At 28.6% G+C, this 6,000-nt stretch overlaps 1 long non-coding RNA gene, 1 other non-coding gene and 1 pseudogene across 3 annotated transcripts in view; 1 reads left to right on the top strand and 2 right to left on the bottom strand.

The window, feature by feature from the left end:
* Positions 1-6,000, top strand: part of LOC139426617 (uncharacterized) — a 32,901-nt gene that overhangs the window by 6,621 nt on the left and 20,280 nt on the right. The window lies entirely within an intron of this gene.
* Positions 5,158-5,258, bottom strand: LOC122271035 (U6 spliceosomal RNA; annotated as a pseudogene).
* On the bottom strand, positions 5,517-5,623 carry LOC122271039 (U6 spliceosomal RNA). The gene has a single exon (XR_006226132.1). It is a non-coding gene; the product is annotated as a U6 spliceosomal RNA (small nuclear RNA).

Raw genomic sequence — 6,000 nt, 5'->3', positions numbered from 1 at the left:
CGTAATTATATTGTAAATGGGTCTAAATTTTGTGCCTTTTATCATTAAATTTCTAAGTTCTAAGTTTTCAATAATATTTAAATTACCAGTAATAATATGTTTATGATGTTTATCAACAAATTCAAAATATGCCTTTTCTTTTAAGTGGCATTCATAATCATGTATATATATATATATATATATACACGAGGCTCACTCTTTGAATTTTTTAAGATACAGCTAGGTTTTTAAACTTACACTTACAAAATTTTAGGTCCATTCAAAGTAGTCTCCTCCAGCATCAATGCTCTTCTGTAGTCGAATTTTCCACATCCAAACATTAACATTTCACTTCGAATTTTTTTGTCACTCATAATAACTAAATGTAGGGCCAGACATTATTTTTCAATCATGAGCATTTAAATATGATGCTTTGCAAGAAATCGATTTTAATGTTGTGATAAGAGGCTTCGCCTCTTAAAAAGAGTAAAAAGTATTGCCACCTTAAACTATCTATGCAAATAACGTATTAAAGTTTTTATAATAGTCTATTATTGCTTAAAATAAAATAAAAAAATCATAATTGCCGATAAGAAAATTTTTTTCTTTAAAACTACTCATAAAAGACCCCCTAATTAAGACAGGCCCATGACTCCTAAAAACATAAAAATGGCTCTGATTGAGGATATTTTGCGTCAGCACTGTGCTTTCGGAATTTAGAATGACTAATTGCAGTGATGCCAACTACTCCGGACACGCCAAAATAATTTAAAAAACGGTAATTAATTACAAACTAAATTTTGCAATTACTTGACTAATTTTGCCAGCTTTTTGAAAAGTTTAGAGTGACATCATAACTATAAAAAGTGGTGAATTAGATAAACCCTACGAATAATTTAGAAATAGTGGTATATAAAAATCAAATAAATTGAATTTATTTAACCAAGAATTACAATTAATAAGCTGCCACTTAAAAATATTTATTCACTGTTTTGAGTAAGTTGGCATCTCTGTAAATACATGATAATACGAAACAGAAAACTCAAAAAATATGTTTTATTTTAATTACTGGTAACAGTGTTTTCTTGCAGTTCTAATGTTTATACAAATAATTACACTGGGGAACAAATTTTGTCATTTATGCAAATATTTGATGTTATCTAAGTTGGAAGTGTCCCCCAGTGTTGTCTTCTGTCAATCAGTGAGAAAACTAAAAATTTTTCCTAATTTTAACGAAATATAAATGTTTCAGTTTCTAAACATTTTTCAAGCAGGGACAATTAATGCACTAGTAAAAGTAAATTATTCATATTTATGGCAATTCAATTTTAAAAAGACAATAGGATTGCGTAATTTTCACTCACACTGTTTACGTCATACAAGAAGATTGATGTTTTTTAGAGGGATTAAGTATCAGAATAAAATATATTTGAAAATAAAATAAAATAAATTGTACTTATTTTGAGGTTACTGAAATATCTAAAAGATCTTGCCTCTTGATGAAAACTGAGCCCTTTTTAGTTACAGTTACAACAACATAGGATTTGTGCTAGGAACTTAAATAAATATGGAACATTATCAGACTATGTTTCTGTTTTCTTTTTCATTTACTGATACAAATGATTTTTTTTTTCTGGTTACTCATATTTCTTTCTTTATAATTACACTCGGAAACTTGAACTCGGAAGTATTTGACCTTGTACTTGTATATTTCGTTGGTGAAGTTTGTAAATTTAACGCTAATTTCGTTCGGAAAAATACAGATGTATATAAAAATGATTTTTCGTTTAGTTTTTTTGGCTGAATATTTAAAACTAAATGATGTAAAAATGTCACGACTTAAATTGGAATATATAATGGTCTTTTTCCTTACCCACCCTATGTACTACAAAAATGGAAACAGTTAGTATTCACTTGAATGAATTAAGAAAAAAAAGCCCTGATTTGGAATTGAATGTGATATGGTGCTCCACCTAACAAGTGGTTCATATTTGAAAAAAAAACTACATCTTTTGAAACACTTTACTCATTTCTCCATCAAGGAAAATAGTGTGAACAATGAAAAGATAATTGGGATCGTTGAAATATATTTATAAAGCAGCTGATGCTATGTTCAGATCATGATAAAAATAAAATATTAAAACTGTTTTCAATTAACTCTGTTGAATGATTTAAATTGACGACATTTTGATTCCTTGGAGTTAATACTTTTACAGTGAAAACGCATCTTTTACTCTAATCTGCTATTATCAGGTATATCAACTTGCTCCACTTTGTAAAAATGTATTTTCTTGTAGTAGCGTACATATAGCAATTGAAATAAAAACATTTGACCTTTACATAGTACATTGTATTATCGTCGAGTATCTTTCCATGTATAATAAGCGTTTTGTAGGAAAACAGCTTCTGTGAAGTATTATCAAATTATATAGTAAGGCCAATTTTAAAAAGAATAATTAATATAATTCAGCTGTATATTAGTAAGGAATGCCTTTGTGCTAATACCACGCCCAAGTCCGCCGTTATAAAAACTGGGAGTAACTTTAACTTAAGCGATTCCAGGAGTGCTTAATAAGTTATGTCTGACTTATGTAGAATTGGTGTCCAACGTACGTACAATCTTGAGTCTACCACAGGCTAAAGTAGGTCAATGGAACGTGTTATATTAATATTCATGCGCAACCTAATATCTACACATTACTTAACAAGTAACATAGCGTTTGATGTGTTCAGTAACGTTAATAATTTAGCGCAGACGACAGTATCATCACGATATTTAACCAGGATTCTACGTATTACTACAAACTTTATTTCCTTTGAATAAACTGGTACAATAAAACTAATATAATAACGGAATTTCTATTTTTAAAAGTTCGATCCTGTCGACTGTGCCATTTTATTAACGTTACTGAATTTTTTTTACATTATGTTATATAGTAATGATATTGCATGCTTCATGTCACGCCATTGCTAAAGTTTACTTCATCAAACTCATTACCTCTGTCAATCTAATGTATTGCAGGGATGCCAACTGCTCCGCTTTCTGGAATAGTTTTAATAAAGTGGTAGCAAATTATGTAGTAAAATTCGGTAAAGAAGGATAGTTACGCCTACTTTTTAATAGAGTAACCAGTAGATTGANCACTGTTATAAAAACTGGGCGTACCTTTAACTTAAGCGATTCCAGGAGTGGTTAGTCACGTCTGATGACACCATTCCCGTAATTAAAATAAAAACATTTGATTTTCACATATTACGTTGCATTATCGTCATTAACTTCGAGTATCTTTCCATGCTTGATAAGCGTTTTGTAGGAAAACAGCTTTTGTGAAGTTATATCAAATTATATAGTAAGGCCAATTTTAAAAACAATAATTTGTATAATTTAGCCGTATATTACTAAGGAATGCCTTTGTTGTAATATCACGTCCAAGTCCGCCGTTATAAAAACTGGGCGTACCTTTAACTTAAGCGATTCCAGGAGTGGTTAGTCACGATTGATGACACCATTCTCTTGCGTTCATTCCTTCATAACAAGCAACTCAGGCATCATAATCTAATCACATTACTAAACAATTAACATAACGTTTAATGTGTTCAGTTACGTTAAAAATACTGGCGCAGTCGACAGGATTATCACTATATTTATTAAGGATTCTATTACTACAAACTTTATTTCTTTTGAATAAACTGGTACAATAAAACTAATATAATAACGGAATTTCTTTTCTTAAATGTTCGATCCTGTCGACTGTGCCATTTTAATAACGTTACTGAATTTTTTATACATTATGTTATATAGTACAGTAATGATATTGTATGCTTCATGTTACGCCATTGCTAAAGTTTACTTCATCTAACTCATTACCTCTGTCAATCTAATGTATTGTTTCTTAATATCAATTCAAAGTATAGGTAAAGGGCTAAAGAGTGAATAGAATTGATAAGTCACTCCTTCGAAGAGACTCGTGTCACTCCGAGCTTCTGATTTAAGTTAGTGACGATCAACTTCTCGTTTCAAAAATAATTTTTTTTACGTGTAACTTTTTTGATACTTATTTCAATACATTCATTATTTTCCATAATTTCTTATTTTGAGGTAATTTTCTTCTCACCTAAGTGAAAAAATTTAACAATAGTAGTTAAATACAAGAATTATTATAAAACAAAAAATGAGAAAGCGTAATTTTGAATGTTTTACATCAGGAAATATAAAGGTGACATCAAATAAATTGTAGAATGTACTAGAAGAATTTTTGTAAGTAAAAAAGCATTATGTTTCTCGTTTAGACGTTGAAGAAATTTTAATTGCCATTGAAATAGAAACCGTCTCGTAACTTTAAACAGAAAAGAAAACAGAACAGAATAAAATCCTGAGCTTCAAAATTAAAAGTTATTAATGCTTAAAAGTCAAATTCTTCCAATTTCATAATTGATTTTTCACGTCATTATTCAAAATATTTATGTGTTTTAATTATAACGCCTTAATTTTAAATATTTATGAGCAAGTGTAATATTTTTATTATAGTGTTCAAAGATTTTTTTTTATTAATTAGCATTTAAGGCTCTTGTTTTTTGTGATAATATATACTAAAATTAGGCATTCCAATTAATAAACTATTGTTATCGAACAACATGTAACTATAAAAGTGTCCTTATATGCTTTCTGTTTATTTAACAACAAAAGTTAAAAATTAAATTTAGAAAACGATAACGACAACCATAGAGAAATTTTTCTAACTTTAAAATGTTATTTTTTAATACTAAAAGGAATACCAAGAAAATGTAAGAATACTATATTTTTGAATAAAAATAATTTATTGATATAATTTAATAATTTTAACACATATCAATCTATTTTTCGACTTTAAGCCTTTCTACATTACCCTTATCAAAAAATAGCACTATTCCATAATAAAAATGATTAAATTAAATATATATTTTCTATCAATCAAATAATAACAAAAAAACATTAATAAAGCACTTGCATGAATTAATGATAAAAAATGGAAATTCTCAAAAAATGAGGAGTGCCCAACAAACTTTCAGCATTACTTTTTATCAGAAAACAAAAATTTTTCCTTGATAAAATGATTGAATTTTTTGAATAAATAGATCTTCGAACATCAAGTAATAATGAAAATTAAGCTCTTGGCATGATCAAATATATATATCATAAAAAATGTGGAACGCTTCACGATTTTGCGTGTCATCCTTGCGCAGGGGCCATGCTAATCTTCTCTGTATCGTTCCAATTTTNGCACTATTCCATAATAAAAATGATTAAATTAAATATATATTTTCCATCAATCAAATAATAACAAAAAAACATTAATAAAGCACTTGCATAAATTAATGATAAAAAATGGAAATTCTCAAAAAATGAGGAGTGCCCAAGAAACTTTCAGCATTACTTTTTATCAGAAAACAAAAATTTTTCTTTGATAAAATGATTGAATTTTTTGAAAAAATAGATCTTCGAACATCAAGTAATAATGAAAATAAAGCTCTTGGCATGATCAAATATAGAAATTATAAAAAATGTGGAACGCTTCACGATTTTGCGTGTCATCCTTGCGCAGGGGCCATGCTAATCTTCTCTGTATCGTTCCAATTTTAGTATATGTACTGCCGAAGCAAGTACATTCTTATACGGTTCAAATAATATTTATATATCTTACAATGCTAATAAAGTAATAGTAGTGGTAGATACACATTTTTAAATATTTTAATATACCTCTTTGTTTCTTGTTTAGCATGTTTTTTAAAAACTTATTACACATTTATAATACTGAGGTGGGTATAATCAATGAAAGGATGTAACAAATTTCTAGAAGTGCAAGTGAGCTATTCATTGCAGATATGCAAATCCAATGCTAAGCTCAATAGATGTTTGTGTGAACTGTGAATTATTAAACACGATCCATTTGTATCAGTAAAGAGATCTACGTAACGCCTACCAGAAAAAAACCCGCCCTCATAAGAAATACCGCCCATCAGTTTCTCCTTCAGAAAGAGCGC

Source organism: Parasteatoda tepidariorum, chromosome 9 (genome assembly GCF_043381705.1).
Source record: "Parasteatoda tepidariorum isolate YZ-2023 chromosome 9, CAS_Ptep_4.0, whole genome shotgun sequence".
Taxonomy (NCBI): domain Eukaryota; kingdom Metazoa; phylum Arthropoda; class Arachnida; order Araneae; family Theridiidae; genus Parasteatoda; species Parasteatoda tepidariorum.
This window is presented reverse-complemented; position numbering and strand designations above follow the sequence as displayed.